The sequence below is a fragment of the Pyxicephalus adspersus genome, chromosome Z (genome assembly GCF_032062135.1).
Source record: "Pyxicephalus adspersus chromosome Z, UCB_Pads_2.0, whole genome shotgun sequence".
In the NCBI taxonomy this organism is placed as follows: domain Eukaryota; kingdom Metazoa; phylum Chordata; class Amphibia; order Anura; family Pyxicephalidae; genus Pyxicephalus; species Pyxicephalus adspersus.
In genome coordinates this window covers 790,670-812,270 of record NC_092871.1, presented here as the reverse complement: position 1 = coordinate 812,270, position 21,601 = coordinate 790,670, and the positions used below count along the sequence as shown (strand labels likewise).

At 42.0% G+C, this 21,601-nt stretch overlaps 1 long non-coding RNA gene across 1 annotated transcript; it reads left to right on the top strand.

Annotated features, from left to right (window-relative positions):
* Window positions 1-1,160: 1,160 nt before the first annotated feature.
* LOC140343531 (uncharacterized) lies at window positions 1,161-19,204 on the top strand. The gene is made up of 3 exons (XR_011923363.1): window positions 1,161-1,330; window positions 14,142-14,248; window positions 18,947-19,204. It is a non-coding gene; the product is annotated as an uncharacterized lncRNA (long non-coding RNA).
* The last annotated feature ends 2,397 nt before the right edge of the window (window positions 19,205-21,601 follow it).

Here is a 21,601-nt window from a genome sequence, read left to right as displayed (position 1 = left end):
ACAGGCTCCAGCCTCTGACATCTACAAGGTAAGGGGAGCCGGATCAGTGACAGCACCCCCAGCCAATGGGGACCGCCGGGGGGAGGGACCTGCACAGCAGCCTGGCACTGGAGGGGTTAACCGCTGCTGAGGAGGAGAGGCCCGGGGATTAACCCTTCCCTGCCTGCAGATGGTGAGGAATATTCACCTTCCCAAATATATTCACCCCTTGCATGTTATATACCCCTTGCTAAATACACCCTCCTACATATTCAGCCCCATTCCTCCATCCTAAACATTCACCCATCTCCTATCTAAATAATAACTCCCCCTCCCATCAGACCCCATCCTGGCACTGGTATATTGTCTCACTTCCTGGGTGCACCCCTCTTATAAAGGGCTCCTCTGCACCTCCTGATATAAGGGTCCTTTGCGGCCCCCAGGATAATGGATCTGTGTACGTCTAGATATAAGATTCCCCTGCACCCCTTCAATATAAGATTCCCCTGCACCCCTCTAATATAAGATTCCCCTGCACCCCTTTAATATAAGATTCCCCTGCACCCCTCTTATATGAAATTTCCCTGCACCCCTCTAATATGAGATTCCCCTGCACCCTTCTGGGATGAGGCTCCTCTGCACCCTCTTATAAAGGGCTCCCATGTACCCCCATATATTGGATTCCCCTGCACCCCCATATATTGGATTCCCCTGCACCCCTTTAATATGAGATTCCCCTGCACCCCCATATATAAGATTCCCCTGCACCCCCCTTCCCGGTGCTCTCCTCATATTGTCCTTACAAATAAAATAAAATATTGTTTTGCTTGCATTGCATTATTTCATGTCACGGTTCAGGTTGCCGGTATTTTATTACCCCTCCATGGATTTCCCCATTTTTGTCCTTTTCCCATCACCCCCACCCGCCATCTCCCCGGTAAGTCTCCGGTATCTCCGGGTCGGTAGGTGATCCCACTTGCCGGTAGGTGATCCCTTAGCAGAAGGCTCTGCAGATCTCCCATTGGTTCGGGGATCCCGTGCATTATACCGGCGCTGCTCCGGGTTCACTTGATTTACATTAGCATACATTTTCATCTGTTTAGTGAAATAAAAGAAGCGGAGCGCAGCGTCGGAGCTCATTAATTCCCGGGCAGCTTCATGGCAGGGCTGCGGCTCCGAGGGGCCACAAATACCTCACCGGGATCATTCACCCAGCAGATCCGGGATCATTCACCCAGCAGATACGGGATCATTCACCCAGCAGATCCGGGATCATTCACCCACCACCGAACCCGCGCTCGGATTTATCGTTCTGTATTTTTAGGATCGAAATAGGAAATCTGCTCATAAGGTTACAATTTGTGTTAATTTGTATTGTGATAGATGAGGGGTGCTGTCATAAATCCGGGGTGACAATGTGTGGGGGTGCAGGTTGTGTAGTTGTGTGCAGTGCAGGTGTCTCGGTGCATATAATGAATGTTGTATATTGTGTGTATATTGTGTTACTGCTTGTGTGTATATTGTGTGTGGAAAGCAGCAGCATGCAGTGTAATTCATAGGAGTAGTTGTGTGATTGCATTGTATGGGGATAATTGTACAAGGTTGTATACAATGTAACACGGTGTGTGTAATAGAAAACGTTTTTTTCCATTTATTACATTGTGTACAGAGAATTATAGAAGGTTGTAACATTTCGTGTGATTGCATTGTATAGAGAATTGTCTATACGGTTGTGTAGAAAGTTTTATTACTCTTCAGCATTTGTAGCTGTATACAGAGAATTGTAAAATGATTTATATTGAGTAACATTTTGTGTATTTGTGCCGTATACATAGAAGTGTGTAAAAGATTTTATGTTATTTATATTTGTGTAGTTGTATAAAGAAGTCTGGAATTTGTTAATAGTTATTCAACGTTCCTAATTTTATACAAAGAATTGTACAAGGTTGTGTAATTGTGTTACATGAAGAGAAGTGTTTTTATTACTTATCAGCAAGTGTTGTTGTGTATTAAACTTTTTAGGTTTATAATAATGTAATATAATTATTAGTTTGTGTACTTGTGTTATATAAAGCACTGACTGTGCTATGAATTGCAGAAATTTGTATAACATAAGCAGTTTGTGTAGTTGTATGCAGAGAATGTTGAATTAAATTGTGTAACACTTTGTGTAGTTGCATTGTACATAGAGCAGACGTAGAAGATTGTGTATTACCTATCAGTGTTGTATAATTCAGAGATGTATCTTCAGTATGAATCACAGGTTGTATATTGTGTGGTCGCTGTGTGTTGTGGGTATATTTGTGTCTTTCTATAGTGTATACCAACAGGTGTGTAGTTGTGGTAGTGCCCATTGTGCTGTTTAGGTAATCTGCAGGTGTGTAAAATACTTTTCACTGACGGTAATTGTGAGGTTTATAAAGGAACAGAAACTTTACAATGTGAATGTTGGCTGAGCCTGTAAATATGGTGAATCTGTTCACTATGAATACACAATTGTGCAGGAAAAAAAAAACATTTGTGTGAATGATTGACATGAATGCTGATTTACTAAACTCAGTGAACAATCACTTAGCAGAGTGAACTGTCTCTGCCCCATTAGTGATGAGCCCTGTGTGTTGTGTTATGGTGTGCACACAATTGTGTTACAATTTGTAAGATTTCTACTTTCAATCAATCATTTGAATTTTTGATTTGGGGGGGGGGGATTTTTTTCTCTGGGTGTAATCGGATTTTCGTACCCAATCAGTTGGAATATTAATGTTTATCTGGATCTGAGTGTGATCTGATCTTGTTGTGTTCAATCTCTGTATATTGTGCGAGCCTCTATTTTGTGAAAATTATTGGAATAAAATAAAGACGCAAACCCATGCAGAAAAAATAAATAATTTTATTAAAATAATATGACGGCACCAAAAACCGACCATAAACTTTCTGGGCAGCGTGAGGCGAGATCTCTTTGGATTGGATTAAAATTGTGAACTTAAAAAAGGTAAAAGTGTCATTTCTAATTGTAAGCTCTTCGCTGAATTGCCGCCATTTTCCTGGCGCGCTTTGTAAAGTTTGGCTAAAACAAAAATAAAAAAAATCCTCAATTGTGCAAAAAAAAAAAACATTTCCCAAATATTTATTTTTCTAAATTGTTACAATTTTTGAAATTCTAATTTCCCAGAGACAATTGGATGATAAGTTGGTTGTGTATCTCCTGATCTCTATATTTGCCGTACGGTATTTAAACAGCTGATTATTTTAGGATCTCTGGGGTGAATCTGGTCGCAGTCACCCCAGGCGCATTCACCTGCTTTTTGCTTGAGACACAAAATACACAGAGGGAAAGAAATCTGAAATCCCGAGGGTCGCATTGTGTGTCGTCCCTGTGTATTTGTGAGCTGATCCATTTCAGTTAATCGAAGAAAAACACAACGCAACACAACGCGTCTAAAACGCATGACAACGCACGTCAGCACAAAGTGTGAAATCATGAGGGCAGAGCCGCTGCATTCACTGTGATTGTATATTCTAACGTTTCTTTATATTGTATAGGGCATTCCGTGTGTGATGCCAGTTGTGTCTGCTCAATAATTGTGTTTTACACATCTTTGTGTGCAGACTGTAACATCTTGTGTATTGTGTTTCTGTGATTTCCCTGGGGTATTAGGGGGTAATTGGATCATTGTGGTGACCCCCCCTGCAGCACTGATATCCCCCTTCAATTCTTGTCACTTCTCCTCCCCTCTGCCCCGGAAATCTGCTGCATTTATTGTATAGTGTTACATTGTGTACAACACAAATTACACACACCTCTCTGTTATACACCATAGATGAACCTGTAAGATGTGTGAGGTTGTAGGGGGTATTTCCAGAAAGATTGGTGCTTTGGTGTCACAGTTGTGTACAGAAGTGTCAGTGCTATTACAATCTTATGTACAGCAGTGTCAGTGTTGTATACAGGAGTGACGCTGATGGCACAATTGTGTACATCAGTGTTGGCGTTGTGGACACAGTTGTGTACAGCACTGTCAATGTTGTGTACATAGTTGTGTACAGCAGTGTCGGTGTTGTGTACAGTGGTGCCGGTGATGTGTACAATTGTGTACAGTAGTGTTGGTGTTGTGGTCACAGTTGTGTACAGCAGCGTCTATGTTAGCACAATTGTGTACAGCACTGTCAATGTTGTGTACATAGTTGTGTAGAGCAGTGTCGGTGTTGTGTACAGTAGTGCCGGTGTTGTGTACAGTAGTGTCGGTGTTGTGTACAGCAGTTTTGGTGTTGGGTACAGCAATGTTGTTGTTGTGTACAGCTGTGTCAGTGTTGTGGTCACAGTTGTGCACAGCAGTGTTGGTGCACCAATACACACACTACTTCACAAGCAATGTTTGTTGTCATCACACACAGTAGTGTCATGGCTGTACACGGTGACACACCTCAGTCACACTCACACACAATAATGTTGGCGTTGTACAAACAGTCGCACACAGTGCTCTCTGCGCTGCACGAACAGTTGCACACAATGCAGGTTTGTGTCATTAGCGGTCCCCTCGCTGTGTTTGTTGCTCCCTGGATTAAACACAAGATTAATCCCAGTTTAATACCCTGCAGAGGTGTTAGTGACCCCTCTCCCCCGCTGTGTGTGCAGTGCCGCTGTCCGTTCCCACAGTATCACCATTCCGGCTGTGTGACTCCACCTCAGTGACCCCATTCTTGTACAGCTGGGTGTTGGACCGCTGTGACGGGTGAGTAAAGAAGAGCGACAATATTTTACCGCCCCTGTGTGACATTCTCAGCCCCTCCAGTCTCACATTCACTTTATAAATCTATGACATTTTTATTTTGTGGGTTTTCAGTTTTACAAAATTTATAAAAATATTTTGTAGATTTATTCTCTGCGATTTGATACAAAAAGTATAAAAACATTTGGCGTAACTCCGGATGGTTGCTGATTGGTTGCTGCTCACATCACTTTATTAATTGCCGCTGAATTATTTTCTACTCGTTGTCTTGTAATATTTCGGGTTTTGTCGCTGTATTTGGGGACTCGGATTTGCTATTTCTGACCGGTTCTGTTCTGTTGACCGGATATTTATAGAAATTACTTTTTGATGTTCTCAATGTTTTTGGATTCCATTTTTCCCTCACTGTATAATTTGGGAATTTTCTGGTTGCAGCCGTCACTCCGTCCTCAGAAACGTTTTAGAAATCAGCAAATTGTAAAAAAAAATCCCCTTTTGTAGCAACTAACTTTTTGTGGTGGGTTTGGGGCCACCAATCTGCGGTTTATTTGCTGCAATTTGTTCTGCGCATTGTCTGTGAACAGATAAAACCCCAAATCTACAATGTGACCCCAATCGTGGCATAAACCAGGGGTCCTCACATTGTGGACAATACATGGGGACGCCCACCTCACAAATGTAGAACTTTTCCAAGTATAGGTCAGAAAGAAAATGACTTTATTCTTTTTATACTTTACTTTTGGAGAAGACAGTGGGGGGGGGGGGGGGGACTTACCTGTCCACTAGGTACAGAAAGGGAACATATCACTTTCCCAGCATTTCTTCCTCTTCCTCCTTTAGAGTTGGGTGATTAGGTGAAGCCTCCAGCATGTGAATGATCTTGGAATAGATATGTGTATGGGGGGGGGGGTTCTTGAATCCCCTTCTTTTGGAAACTTTTTCTAAATTCTGAGGGTCTGAACAGCACAGCTCGGGGGGCACAACCTGCAACCATCTTCAAATTCCCAATTTACTAAAGGAGTTGAAAAACTCAGCTAGAATTTATATTCACTCAAATTATTCAATCATTAAAACATTGCTGGGAGCTATATTTATAAAGGTTTTCACCCAAGCTTTACCTGAAATGTTTGTTTTTAAATTAGATTTATTGAGAAAATATTTGAAATACTTTTGGATTCACAAATTGGATTTTCTGATTGAACCCAACAAGAGAAGTTTGTTTTTTAGGAAAAAGGTTGGGTGAAAACATTTATTACAGACTCTTAAAATGTATATATAAAGTGAAAAGGAATTCACTCTTTATACGATTGGATAGTTACAGTGAATATTCAAATTCTAAACTCCTTTCATACATCACTCTGAGAATCCTCTGAATGAAGAGCAGAAAATGTAACAAACTCTGCCGGATTAGTGAATGTTCAGTCCAGTATTGGGGCTTGGATGGGATTTGAGTCTCTGTTGTGTTTTTATTGCAGTCCTAAACCTTCTTGGGAACTTTCACCCCCTTTAGCCAGAATGGGAAGGAATGAATGTAATTTCTGTAGATTCGGAAGGTTGAGAACTTCAGTTAATGCTTTTACTGCTGAGAGATTCTTCCTCACCCCATATGACACCCCAACCCATCATTTAATGTATGGGAGTCACAGGAACAGGAAGTAAAGGGAAATCGCCCCCATAAGGGTCACCCCCAGATTTATAGAATTTAAGAAAAATGAAAAGTAAAATAAAATATTGATATTGGGTTTTAGGTAATTTGATATTTGTTGTGCTGATTATCTGAAGTCGCTACTTTAATTTCTAAATTATACTTCATCTTGGTGCTGAAAATTATGATGGGGGAAGGGGGGGTCTGTATATCTGTTAAGGGTTTATTAATGGGGGGGTCTGTATATCTAAAATGGGTAATATATGAGGGGGTGGAGGGAATTTGTATATTTGTAATAGATAATATGATGGGGGTCTGTATATCTGTAATGGATAATATGATGGGGGGTCTGTATATATGTAACAGATAATATGATGGGGGTCTGTATATATGTAATAGATAATATGATGGCGGGTCTGTATATATGTAATGGATAATATGATGGGGGGTCTGTATATATGTAATAGATAATATGATGGCGGGTCTGTATATATGTAATGGATAATATGATGGGGGGTCTGTATATATGTAATGAATATTATGATGGGGTGGTCTGTATATCTGTAATGGATATCATGATGGGGGTCTGTATATATGTAATGGATATTATGATGGGGGGGTCTGTATATATGTAATGGATAATATGATGGGGGGTTTGTATATTTGTAATGAATATTTTGATGGGGGGGTCTGTATATATGTAATAGATAATATGATGGGGGGCTGTATATATGTAATAGATAATATGATGGGGGGTCTGTATATATGTAATAGATAATATGATGGGGGTCTGTATATATGTAATGGATAATATGTAATGGATAATATGATGGGGGGTCTGTATATATGTAACAGATAATATGATGGGGGGTCTGTATATATGTAATATATAATATGATGGGGGTCTGTATAACTGTAATGAATATTATGATGGGGGCCTCTATATCTTTAATGGATAATATATTTGGTGGGTCTGTATATCTTAATACATATTATGATAATGGGGTCTGTATATCCGTGATGAAAAATATGTTGGGTGGGTCTGTATATTTGTAATGGATAATATGATGGGGGGAGGGTCTGTATATCTGTAATGAATAATATGATGAGTGGCCTCTATATCTGTAATGGATTATATGATGGGGGGCCTGTATATCTGTAATGGAAAATATGATGGGGGGGTCTGGATATATGTAATGGATAATATGATGGGGGGGGGGTGTATATCTGTAATAGATATTATGATGGGGAGGGCTGTATATCTGTAATGAATAATATGATGGGGAGGGGCTTGTGTATACAAAATGAGTAATATAAAGAGGGAACTGTTTATCTACAATGATGCATTTAGATAACTGTATATGTGTGAAGGGGTCTGCAGATGGGTCTATAGATCCCTAACAAGTATAATGGAGAGGGGGCCTGTATATCATGTTGGGGGCTGTATACCTGGCTGAGAAGTATGATGAGGGATCAGTATATCAGTAATAAGTAATAGGAGGGGAGGCTTTGTATCCGAATGGGAAATAGGAGAAGGGTCCACATATCTGTAATAGCTCATACCAAGAGGGGACTGTATATTTGTTTGGTGAAATGCAAGGAGAGGGTCTCTGGTCTTGTTTGGTTACAGAATTTAGGGGGCTCCTGGATTGGGTTGCAATATAAGAAGGGGTCCCCAGCCGAGGCTGTATTTCAGGAGGAGGGTATCGATATGAGAAGCGGTCTGTAAGATGAAGACTGGATAATATGAGGAGGAGTCTGTAGCATGAAAGTTGGGTAACATCAGGAAGGGAATAAAGGATGGAAGTTGGATATGAGTTGAGTTTTTTAGGATAAGGGTTGGTTAAAATGAAGAGAAGTCTCTAGAATGGTATGAAGAGGGATCTCTGGAATGGAGGCTAAATGTTATGAGGAGGCTTAATAATACCAGGTGGGGTCTCTATCATTCTAGAATGGAGGCTGGATAATACAAGGTGGGGTCTCTAGAATGGAGGGTGGATAATACAAGGTGGGGTCTCTAGAATGGAGGTAGGATAATAAAAGGTGGGGTCTCTAGAATACAAGGTGGGGTCTCTTGCTCCGGCTGGGTTATATGTGGGGAGTTCTCTAGTTTTGTGCTGTCACTCTTGCTCTCGGAGTGGAACAGATGCGGTCCTCTCTCTGTTGATTACTATTATCCGTTCTCACATACTTCTGGCCATGATCCGGGTTTCCATAGTGAGAGGAATAATGGGGGACCATAGTCACAAATCCCCCTGCCCGCTGCACATAATAGAAGCCGCTTCTCAATAGATGACCCGTCTGGACAGCAGAGAAAGAGAGAGGCGATACTGTTACCAGCACACAGGGGCCGGGCGATGGCCGCACAACTCCCTCCAAATGTCAGGTTTATGGAGAAAACAATAATAAATATAAATACAATAACAGTAAATATTACTTTAAGTATTTCTATTATTATTATTTTATTATTAAAGTGATATAAATTGTTATTATCGGCTCCTTGTTTTGTGTTCCCTCACTTTTTAGGCTGACTCCAGGCCTGGCAATAGGAAAGATCAGCAATTTTATTGGTCACTCTTGTTTAATATTTGAATTAAATTTTATTTGATCTTATTTACTTACTAAAATTTAGTAAGTCTAGAATTTTGAATTTTGAATTTTTGATAGTTCACGCTTTATCTTTAGATATTTTAATGAAATTTAAAATCTCATTTTCATTTTGTTGGTTTCTGGAGTTTCCCATTTCTGTCTGATTTCCAATATTTTTTGTGCTGCATTAACGTGAACCTGAAGAATGTAAGTAACAACTTTGTTGCACCTTGGGGTCTTTACAAATATCTGTGCTAATCTTCAGATTATCAATTGTGGCCCTTTGGGGTCCCACACAGCTTGTGCTGGATTATGCAGAGGACATTGGAGTTGCTGGTCATTGACATTTGAATGGCAGGGGGGGTGGGGGCTCTGTGCTGGAAATCTGCATTAATAATTCCTGGTGTGTTGAAATACAATTTACCAGAATCAGGAAAGCTCCACGTCCTATTAAAATGTTATTTCTGTGCTACTCAGTAACTTTGCCTAGGCTGAGATGATATAATCAGTCTGCTGCAGGCAGGAGGAGGCATTTCCTCAGTCACCTCCTCCCCAATGATCAGACTGCTACTTTGTAATGTTTGTGAACACAGACAGAAACTTCAAACACACCAGAATTATTACTATTTAACCTTATAAAGCTCCAACATATCACACGGCGTTGTATACAAGGTTATATAAAGTGTGATTGTGTCATTGCAGAACTGACATCCCAGTCCCGGAAGCAGATGGCGGTCCACGGTTACCTGTCCATGCATTGGGGACAATTGTTTATTAGGAAAGGATTTGCAGTGGCCGGAATGTACATTGCAAGGTGACACTGAAAGGCTAACAGATCAGCCATAACCTGCAGAACCCGGAATTATTTGTCAGAAAACGAGCAGTCAGTCCTTAAAGGTGAGGTGTTCAGATCTCGGGACTCTGACAATGCCCCCAAACTTTGTTTTCTGGACATTGGGTCTTGTGGTGTGTCCCTGGTATGCAGTGATCAGCGTTTACTAAAATAAACAAAAATATCAGATTTTTTATCACAATGATAAAGTTTTGTAAAGTTGTTGTATTTGTCTAACCCAAAGTGTCCCAATTGTCATCAGGCTGTATCGTCCTTGTGCGTGTTTGGTCATAAATCACAACTATTCCCCCCCCCCATGTCCAGGTGAGTATGTAATATGTGGGTGGGTGATCAGTAGTGCTGCACACCTGCAGTTGTCAGACATTACACACATCAATGATACAACAATTGTGTATAGATAAATGGATATTATTGGTTATTGATTGATGAGCCCTGGAAGTGGTCAGCAGAGACTCCGCAATCTGTCCTGTCTGTGCTCCCAGCAGCTCCGGGGGGCTCTCAGCTCAGGACCCTGGGGGGTGATTGTCATTGTGTGGCCATTGTGTCAGCGCTGTCACTCAGTGTCACAGTGTGTATAGAGGGTCTTTCACCTCCACATGATGGGGGGGCTGCTGGGGACAATCCCAGGGCTGCCTGATACAATGCTGCACCATTGGTAGATCTGGGCGGTGCCCTGGGGCCCCATTCATGTAATGTGGCCCCTCCATGCCTTGATGGGAACCTGCAATCTGTTCATACTTTGTATTTCATTAACATTCACACAAAAAACAAGTCACACACAGACGTGAACACGATCTGATAAATGCACACAATCCAACTATTGGGATTGTGTGCATCTATTGATGGGGCAATGAATCTGGCTTTCACCAAAACATTCACTGATGTAGAGTCAGTCACTGCCATTGAAAACATGTGAACCTGGAAGAAGCTCCACTAGAGAATGTATGGGTGAATGTTGGATTCACTGCTTTATAAATACACCCGATGTGCATAGATTGTATATAACATTAAAAGAATAAATCTATATGTGGGGTACGGATCCATCACCCGTAGTGTCTGTGCTTGGCCGTTCCTCTGATCGCACTGCGCTCCACTCATCAGTCTCCTCAGACTGATTGGAAACAGTAGATCATTGTGGCTTATCCTGTAATCTCAGCAGGAACACTAAAACCATCATACGAACTATAAAAGAGCAAGCATGTTGCACAATCAAATATTGTTTTCTGTTAATTGTGGTAAATAATAATTTATAATGTGCCAAGGTTTAAAAACCAGACTTTGGCAATGGATTTTAGTTTCTGCCTGGAATAAAAAGAAAATCCCGCGCTGCATTACTTATGTCCACCCTGCAGCTGACATGCAGTACCACTGCTTTGCCACAAGATGTCCTCAGTTTTCTGAGTTGAAGTATCCTGACAGTCAGAAGAATGAGGAAAGAGTGAGAGCACACGGGCGTCATGGCCCCACCCCCTGAACACACCCACATCCATATGTTATATATTCAGGTAGTGGGGTATGTATTGTATAGACTGGCTGGTTGGGGGTAGGTATATATTGGTGGGAGGTATGTATATAATGGGGTACAATATTGATAAGAAGTGGCCTAGATTGTAAGCTCTTCGGTGCAGGGTCATCTTCTTCTCTGCCTATTTAATGTACAGCGCTGTGTAATATGTTGGCGCTATATAAATACTGTTTAATAATAATAAAAGTGGCATCCACACAGGGAGCCTGCGGTGCCGAATTATCCTATAAAAGGCCAGTTGCTTGGAATTTGCTCCATTGGCTTTATTACCTTCTCAGTCCCCAATTTTAGATACAGATACAGCCATCAATCAACATTCACAGATATGGAGCCTCTGTGCTGGTTTCATTACCTCAGCAGCACTCACTGGCACCCCCTTGTGGCAGGGGTGTGAACTACTGCAATCCCTCATACAGGAGAGCCCTGTATATGATGGGTGCATAGGAGGAGTTGCCTTCTTGGGGTACTTAAAGAGGAAGGGGGCCAAAGAAACTTTGAAAGAGGGAGGGGTCAATATAGGGTAATGGGGTAAGGTGACGGGGGCAGTAACACATAAATGATTCCAGAGCTGAATTCTTTGTGGCTTTTATATCCTCCAGGAGTTCAGTTGTAGAAGGAGACCTGGATGTATGGCTTACCTGCACTGGAGAAAAGTCCCCACCCTCACTGTGCTATGTAGCAGAGCTGTGTACATTTTAGAACTGGCTGATTAAGGCAGTAAAAAGGGGCATTACACCCAATGCACCTCTGCGGAGAAATGAATGAAAGCATGCGGCTGTGTACAGGTGTGAACTACCTGTGGTATTGCGGTGTGTGGGCCGCCTCCTTCCAACATTTTAATAAGACCAACGTGTGCGCTCTTTAAACATTCACCATGACCAATCGCTAATTCCAGTAAGATTCATTTATTATTCTCTGATGCATATTCGCATTTGTTAGCATGCGCCGGTATTTGCTCTCCTGCTGTAAAACAAATGCGCCAGAATAGCCGGATTATGAATATGAATTCACCCTCCCGTGTGAATGTATATATGAATGTGAAGGAGTGGAAGGGTGTCTCCATACAAGTGATATACACACACAGTGAATCTCGCCTCTTCCCCTCCACTCTTGCTCGCATTTGATCATTGCGTCGAGTCCCTCAGCTGAGCCAATCTCTTTTCAAGCCGGGATAAAAAGCGAGGAACTTCAAAGCGGGTTCAGGTAATTAAGAGCTGAGGGGAATATAATTTAAACCATGGGCCCCGCATTGCACCCAGGTCTTCCTTTCACAGGCAGCCGGTGAGGGAGCCACAATTCCCTGCTGCCTCCAAATCTGCTTCCTCTCCTCGCACTGCGTGGCCCCCCCAGCCATCGCATCTGCATTTCAAACAGCCCGTCTCTGGCATTAATTATTAATTAGCCTTCAGTCACCCCAGAGGATTGCGGCTCCCGGCTGCACATACTTATTATTGACCTCTATCGCAGGAGCCCCCACCACAATGTTTAATAATTTCCTTTCCCAAGTTATAATTTCACAGAGGAGAAGCCATGGCCGTGCTGTGGCCCCATAACCTCCACCGATATGGGGCCCAGCCCTCTGCGGTCAAAGGGCCTGGGGGGGCACTGCCTGCTAATCCTGACATGGACACCTGAGCCCAGCCAATCACCTGGGAGATTTATTGTCCGCGCTCATTACCGCCCACTACTCAGCCTGGATTTTAGGGGTGCTGGCCCATCGGGGCCAATTTACCAAAGTTCACAAGATATTTAGAAAGAGTGATCACTTGAATCGTCCAATCACGTGCCACCAAAAATCCTGATTTTTAATATTTGCAGCTGAGGTCAGTGCACATTCACTCTAGATGAATGATGTGGATTCACAGATTCTGCTTGTACATCAATGTCTGTGCAATGGTGTCTGAGGCAGCGATGGGGGAGGCTGAACAGTGCTAAGGATGAGGGTCCCCTGGGCAGCAGTATGTATAAAGCAGTGAATCTGACATTCACTACAGGTGCATACAACTGAGGTTTTAAAACTTATTTCCATTTTTTGTTCTATTTCTTTTTTTTTTTTTGCCTTGTGATGTCATCACCGGGTCTCTGTGATTCTGTATGCAATGCAGGCGGATTATGGATGGGGGAGGGGTTGTTAGGGGGCTGTACTGACTACCCATTGAAATATCACAGCACCCGGCCCCCAGGAGCCCTCAGATCCTATTATAATGCACCAGCGTGAATCAGTAAGAAGGGTTTGTGGATCTGCTATTTCCTCCTCGTGCTTGTACACACAGAATGATTTTCACTTCCAATATATTAAATCAGATTTTAAGTGAATTTCAAGGTGAATCAACAGATTGGATTCGCTGGATTGATCGGCTGCTTTGGTGAGGTCATGTGATGTATAAATGATTGGACCATTTTTTGGGGAATTGTGATCTCTTTCTGATTGGAGTGTGCGGTGTTTTGGGACTTCAGCAGATTGGCCAGTCACAAAATTGATCTGATTATGGGAATTTTCTCCAAGTCTCCGCCCCCTGTGAGGGAATGACCCAATAGGAGTTTGTTCAATCTATGGATATACGGGAGTGACAACCCTAGAGGAGCAGAGGAATGGTGGGTATGAAGCAAAATGCAATCCATATCTATATCGCATGTTTTCTGTAGAATGCATTCAGACAATGCACCGTACAGAAACGATCGGGGGGACAGGAGAGGATAATACCCCAATGTGAGGGCCAATCCCCAACTTCCTCTCTCTGCAGATCTGTACTGACTGAACCTGATCTCAGCGTCTTCTCTTCTTCCCATCTTGTAATGAATCCTCTGCTCTCATTTCAGGTTATGGCCCAGCCTGAAGATGGCGCTGTGGGGTGATGGAGTAATTACCTGCTCTGATTATGGAGAAACTCATTCTCAATCCCGGCAATTATATTCACCGGACACTGGTAAAGGAGAAACAACCCCTGCCCTCTGGGGAGCTAATATAAAGATTTATTACAGATCCTTACCTGCTTCTGTTCTGTAGATAACAAGCTCGGCCACATTGCTGCCTTTGCTGAAATCTTTTAAAATCCGGGCTCAGTGGTGGCACTGCAGGTTCAGTCTCAGGGTTTTAAATTAAAGCTGCAGACCCAACATCCCTATTCACATGCTCAGGCTGAACGTTTCCCCCCATCCTATGACAAGGGATGTCTTTAATTTGGCCTCAAGCTCTGTGAAGGGTAGCAGTGAGCCAGTTACAGGAGCAGGGAATGAGGATTCCAGAAAATATCATCTGATAACAGTACTGTTGCCTTGGCTGAAAGTGAGAGAAAATGATAACTGAAAGCTCATAGCACAGTGGAGGTGTCTGGGTCATTTCTCCTAAAATATGGGGTTTACCCCTAAATTTAGGAAAGTGGGCGGGGCCATGAAAAGTCTTCTTTATGTTCCTATAGGACGATGACTCCAGAACAGACAGATCATTCCGTCCATACAGCTGTCTGGTATTGTTGGGGATCATCAATGCAGTGTGTGGAGGGTTTGCATATGGAGGGGGAGATTTCCTGCAGGATAGGGAGCGTCAGAATGCGCTACTGCGGTCTGATCCTTCCAGGTTTGCAGGTGTTGTCACCCACAGACAGACAAACTCTGGGGGTAGGGAGAAGAGATGTAGCTCAAAGTGTGCAGGTAAATGCCACGCCTCTGCCACACCCTTGCCACACCTCTAGAGGCCCTGCCCCCTTTTGTGTGGACCATAAAATAATTATATAAAATGATTGGTGAAATCTGCAGCCCCCGTCTGAGCTCTGCTGTACAAGAGGCTGATACCAAGTCATATTCAGGTACTGACACATCGGTATAAATGACATTTAAATAAAGTTGCATTATTATTTTTGGAATTATTATTATACACTTGCAGCTCTTTTTCTGTATTTGTGGTCGGAATGTTTTACAAACAAAGTGAAACTTTTCCCAATGCAGTGAGAAGGATCTGACCACATGGATAAGTTCAGATGAGAAAATCTCTGGGGGTTTCCATCAATTTGGCCGCGTTCCCCGTGTCACCGCGACTCTATAAATAGCGTTCGATGATCAATTCAGTGATATAAATAGTGCGGTAAATATGGCGGCCGGCGGGGGAGGGTAAATATTTTCTCAGAAATTTGAATAAACCATCAAAGCGATTTCTGGAGTTTTCGTGTCGCCGTTTATTTTGGGGAGAGGAGAAACAAACGCTCGGCGGTTAAATCAACTACAAATCTTAATTTTGTCACTCCGCCAATATGATCCGAAAACAAGAAATAGAAAGGTGGAGGGCAAAACCTGAACTACAATCAGATTTGGGGTGGATTTGTGGTCTCGGATTTCATCTTTCGGAGCCCCAACAGAGCCGCAAGGGAGAGGAGAAGGAAAATAATCTTCATGGAATGTTCGCTCTCAGGGAGCTTACAGAACATCACAGGTGCCGCCTGCAATGGTGAGGGGGGGAGGTGTTCTGTAGTCCTGTCCTAGGCTGGAATGTTCAGAGATACAATACAGTGAGTGTTGTCACCCTATGACAGGAAGTGTCTTACCAGCTGGATGACATCACGTAATACATAAGTACCCTCTTACCCCTTCCATAGGAATGTAGAAGGTAAGTAGCAGCCAGGTGGTGCATATCAGATTCATTGATTGATCAGTGTGGCGCCCTCTATTGGCAGGTTGCAGCATTTAGGTGTGTGTTACTGCAATGCCAAGGAGCAAAGACATCCGCAATGATCTCAGAGAAGGAATTGTTGCTGCTCATCAACCTGGGAAGGGTTAGAAGGCCAAACAATCCAAAGTCCATCATTCTACAGAGAAAAAGATTATTCACCAGTGGGAAACATTCACCACAAATGTCAATCTGCCCAGGAATGAATGTCCTAGAAAGTTTACCCCAAGGTGAGACCGGGCAATGCTCAGAGAAACCCCCAGAGCTCCATCTCAGACTCCACACGCCTGGGTCAGCATGTTACAGTTCATGAAAAAGACTGAACACGCATGGCTTGTATGGAGGGGGTGCCAGGAGAATTCCTCTTCTCTATAAAACGAACATGGCGGCACGGTTTGTAACGTTTCATCTTCACAATGTCCTCAGGACAGAGGAAACCATGGTGGGGATGTTTGGCCATAATGCACAGCACCAAAATGATAAAAACAACAAACCATATCAGCACAATCATACTAACTGTGAAACATGGTGGTGGTGGGGGGATTGGGGTTGTTTTGAGGCCACAGAACCTGGGCATCTTGCAGTCACTGAGTCTCCTCCATATATCACAGTAACCTGGAGACAAACAAGAGGCCATCTGTGCGACGGGTAAAGCTTGGCCCAAATGGGTCATGTGACCGGACAATATTCCCATGACCTCAATGTGGTGGGCAATCTATCAGTGAAAATACCGTCTCAAACCGATCTTTCATGATCTGAGCCCAATGAATCCTGGAATTGTCATCTTGGTATATGGCTGTGCTAAGAAAAAGATCCATTGATGGAAAAACCGGGGCATTTAATATATTCAGGGGGTTGAGCAGATAATGTGGCTGAAACCCTGGACCTGACCAAATGAAGCAATCATATTACTGCCCCCACAGGCACCCCAGATCATAACACTGCCCCCACAGGCACCCTCAAAACGCCGCTGGTTTATGGGATGTCAGAGGGCAGATTTATGATAAACTAACTTTCAAACAAAATAATGAATTCCTGACATTTGTTTCGCCTTCCAGTAACAACCTTTCTTTTTTTTTTAATCTTGGAGAGCTTTCATAGATCAGACCCAATGAATAAAGCACAGGAGCACTGGACTGTACTATAATATTGCAGGAAATTATATATACAAGACAGTGGTGGATGAAGCCAAAGGACGGCATTATATACCAGGCTGTATAATACACACATAAGGCCGCATTATATACCAGGCTGTATAATACACACATAGGGCCGCATTATATACCAGGCTGTATAATACACACATAGGATCGCATTATATACCGGGCTGTATAATATACAAATAGGACGGCATTATATACTGGGCTGTATATTACACACATAGGACTGCATTATACAGAGCAGGTCTGCATTGGATTGGTTGCACACATTGGGGGTTCCCAGCTGCATGTTGGGTTGCGATAACCTCCAGGCTTTTCCTGATATTAATGTATTGATTGGTATAATTGTTTAATAGCTGGAAAAGGTTTATACAAAGTCGCCTGGATGTGGCTGGATGGCTTCACTTGTATTTGCAAATGTCACAGAAATGAAGACCTAAGAAGTCGTAGCTGAGGCAATGACTGCAGAATATCTCCAATGATAGAACAAAATACTGAATATTATTATAAGTCATCACCAGTATGGATCAGTCTGCTCTGGTCATTGTCTTACCGGTCTGTATCACTGAAATCCAGGATAGCATTGTACACACCTCTCTGTATTATAGTCTCAGGATGGGCTTAGATTCTTCATTTCGGAGCCCCATCCCCAAATATCTAAAGATCCGTTGATTGGACTAAATGCTTCCATTTGTCTCCCGGCCAGCTGACCTGATCTAAATCTGGTAATGGAGATCTGACCAGGATTACATGGTGAGCCCAGCCTTGGGACGGTTTTCCCCTCCCCATGATGCAATATTAGCGAGAACAGTCCATACAATTCCTATGGGGCCAGAGGGTGGAAGGGCCCCATCATTAGGGTTATTTTAAAATGAAACTTAGGGAAAGCGGGAGAGGTTAGTTTTACCCTACTAAAGATGTGTTGTTCATAGACAGAACTCTCTTCCCCATTATTCACTGTAACGTCATTACAAAGCACAAGGGGGCGCTCTTTGCATCTGGAGGAAAAGAAGTTTAAGCTCCGGATAAGGAAGGGATTCTTCACTGTAAGCTCTGTGATAATGTGGAATCGGCTCTCCCAGGAAGTAGTTTCAGCAAGTTCTTTAGATTGCTTTAAGAAAAAGCTGGATGATTTTTAGAAGGACAGAATATAACTGGGGATTAAGGATTTAAAGTAAAGATAACAGAGAATCACCCCAAATATTTCCAAAACTAAAAAGTTTTATTCAGACAAATAAATGATTGAGGTGAACTATTACAGTGAAATGAGTGATGTGGGGAGGGCTGGGTGGGAGGAGCCTAGCTTGACCTTGGAAGAAAAGTCGGGATTTACATACCTGTATCAAACATTGAGCTGTATCTTTGGATATAGACCGAAGGTAACATTCCCTCAAATTTTAGATGAATCTAAATAAACTTTGGTTTTGGTTCTCCAATTCTATATTTATGCTTTTGTAATATATTGCAGTGTGCCTAGCCTATGACTTTAGAAATCATTAAAGAAAAAAGAAAGATAAAGGAAGGCTTTTGAATGGCACTCAATATTTTGTCTGAATTATTAAATTTTCCAATTAGAGTACATTGACCATATACATTAAGGCATGCAGCAAATGTCCAAACAACAAGCTTACTGTTTTTATTGAATGGAACACACTGTGATATCCAGAATTAATAAGTGTTATTAAATGTATCTATTTGTATTTGGAAACCATTTTCTTTACAACTATAATTTCTATTTGACTCATTTAAATATATTTGTAGAGGATGATATTGGTTAAGATGTTTTTCTCTGTATTTCTCTCTAGTTTGCTATTGGTTCCCCAAGTCCCCTGAGGAAGCCCTTTGAGCGAAGCGCGTCGGGTGGGTAACCTTTTTCTTCTCATTTTGTATGAACGCATCGATGGCAATCAAACTGTGATTTTACTATATATTTTTGTTTCGTTTGGTTTTTGTATGTCATTTGTTGTAAAAAAAAACCTTTTTATTCTTTTCTTATACTATTTTAGCATGTAGTTATGATTTTATCTATTTACTTATTAAAAAATGAGTGCCATTCAAAAGCCTTCCTCTTTCTCTTTTCTTTTATATTATATTATTAAATTCTATTTTGCCTTTGGTTCTGCAATCCTAATTATGTCCAATTCTGATATATTTGACCTGATGTTGTCACCCCAATCCTGTGGTCACCCCAATGTTTTTCCTGCACAGTTCCATCCGCCTAACCCGATGTCCCCGGCCAGGGCTTGCGGGCCGCACCGCTATCAATCAAAAGCTATCACAGATCTCCTTTGCATACACACAAGCGTTCACAAATTATGCTCATACATCTGTCAGCCGGAACATAGGATATTGCCGACATAAGTTTCAGGAGCTTTCGGTCGTTCATAAATATGACGTTGGCACTTCATGGCTGTGGTGAGGCAGAGAGTGAAAGCTGCGATTGGTGAAAAGTCACAAATAAATATTGGGTGTAAAGTGCGCTCATTAATTACTCTCTGTTGTCATAGCTGACATGGACACGACATGCAAATCAGAGAGACGGAGGGGCGCTAAGCAGACATTGACCACTCGGGGCGATTCCAGGGGCCATTCCAGGAAGAGCTGGGAGAGGAAAGAATTGATGAAAATAGATTAGAATATCGTTACATTGTTTTCAGTTCCTCTCTCCTGATATCCCTTTCTGTATCAAAGAGAACCTGTCATTGTGAAAAAATGGATATTAGATACACAATGTTTTATCACTTTCACACATTGAAAAAATTAATGATAAATACATTTTCTGAATAAATCCAATGGGAATAATGTGTGAATTATGAGTAAAGATGGGTGGATCTTGGGTGAAAATATTTCTTGAAATATGATCTGCTATACCAGAATGAAGGCATGGCTTGCTCTATATTGTTATTGCCACTGCACACCAGCTGAAATATTCAATCAGGAAGGCAGTGGGTGGGTCCATACATAATAAAGGGTAAGACGAGTCTCTGGTAGTGTCACACATGCATTGTTCTGCTCTGTTCTCATTCAGAGATCGGTATCTGTTGGAGGATTGTACCCCAGGAGAAGACTTTGGTTTGCTTTCTTGATGATTTTCATACAAATTCCTGTAGAAAATGTATTATGCGTTATGTAATAGGAAGAAATTTGTTTTAATATTTAGATACATACATGGTCAAGATGCCAACCATTCTTCAAATGAGACAAATGTCTGGTGCGATTGCTTTGGGTCTTATAAAAATACAACTTTATTGGCTGCTCCTGGCTTCATACACAGAACAAGCATGCAGCAAGCAAAGGAATCATTAAGGCAGACATTATTAGGACTCAGAGTCAGACATTACCTTGTGGCTTCCAGGTCCATATGTTTCAATAGAAATAATTGATTTCCACCAGGGAATGAGTGAGGGAATGTCAGAAATAGAGCCCATTGACTCAGAATGACAGCCAAGAAAGAATCATTTTCAGAAAAAGAGGCCGGCAGTATCCTTCTTTCTCCTGTGACAGGTTCTCTTTAATTAGCTAAGTGCATGCTGTCAGCAGCGCGCCGCTCTCTCGCTCCATAAACAATTTGTAGGATAGGCCGTCCTTCAATAAACCCGCAGACAGCTCACCCTATAAATGCCAACTTCTTCCTATAAAGCTGCTTGTATTGTGGCTGCAGCGGGCCCATGTGAGCGAGGGGCAGGGGGGCGTACAGCGTGACACAACGCCATAAAGACACAAAGGTCAAGGTTTAATCAAAGTGATTGGATCCGCTTCACCCTGACACAATGATTGATCTGCCTGGCTGGGGGGGACCCAACATGCTGCAGTCACTGAGTGTATGTGATACAACATTCACATCATTTCATATGAATCATTTCATACCACATTGATGTTTTACTGGAATTTGTTTAAATAAATGTTGATTCTGTTAGGTAAAAAAATCATCTAATGTAACGAAATGAAATGAATGTAATGTAATGAAAGGATATTGCAGCTAAATGTTTGCAAATTAAATTGTATGTAACTTATTTAATCTTCACATTGCCAGACCCACAATTTAAGTCATTTTTATTATTTGTAAATCTGCAGCTTTCAATATTAATCCCTGGTGATCCTGCCAACCAGATCTTTGCTCAGGTGCTTTTAATCCCAAATTCTGGATTGCCAATGTAGCACACAGGCTTCTAATGAAGAAGTCACACTGTTGTTACCATCAAGAAGCCTTCCTGGGAATGTGGATGGAAAGTTGATGCAAAGAATGAAAAATGTGAAACAGAAGAATGTTATCGCAATTATTATAAAAAGTGAGCACAGAGTATTGCTAGTTGTTATTTAGTTACAGCTTTATCACACCAGCGGTCTGTGGTTGTGCAGGATTATATTATGTGTTACATCACAACACAATCCCCTGCACTGCTTTCTGTTGTGACTTTATTTGTTCCATGTATTGGGCGGTGCACATTATTGAACAGAAA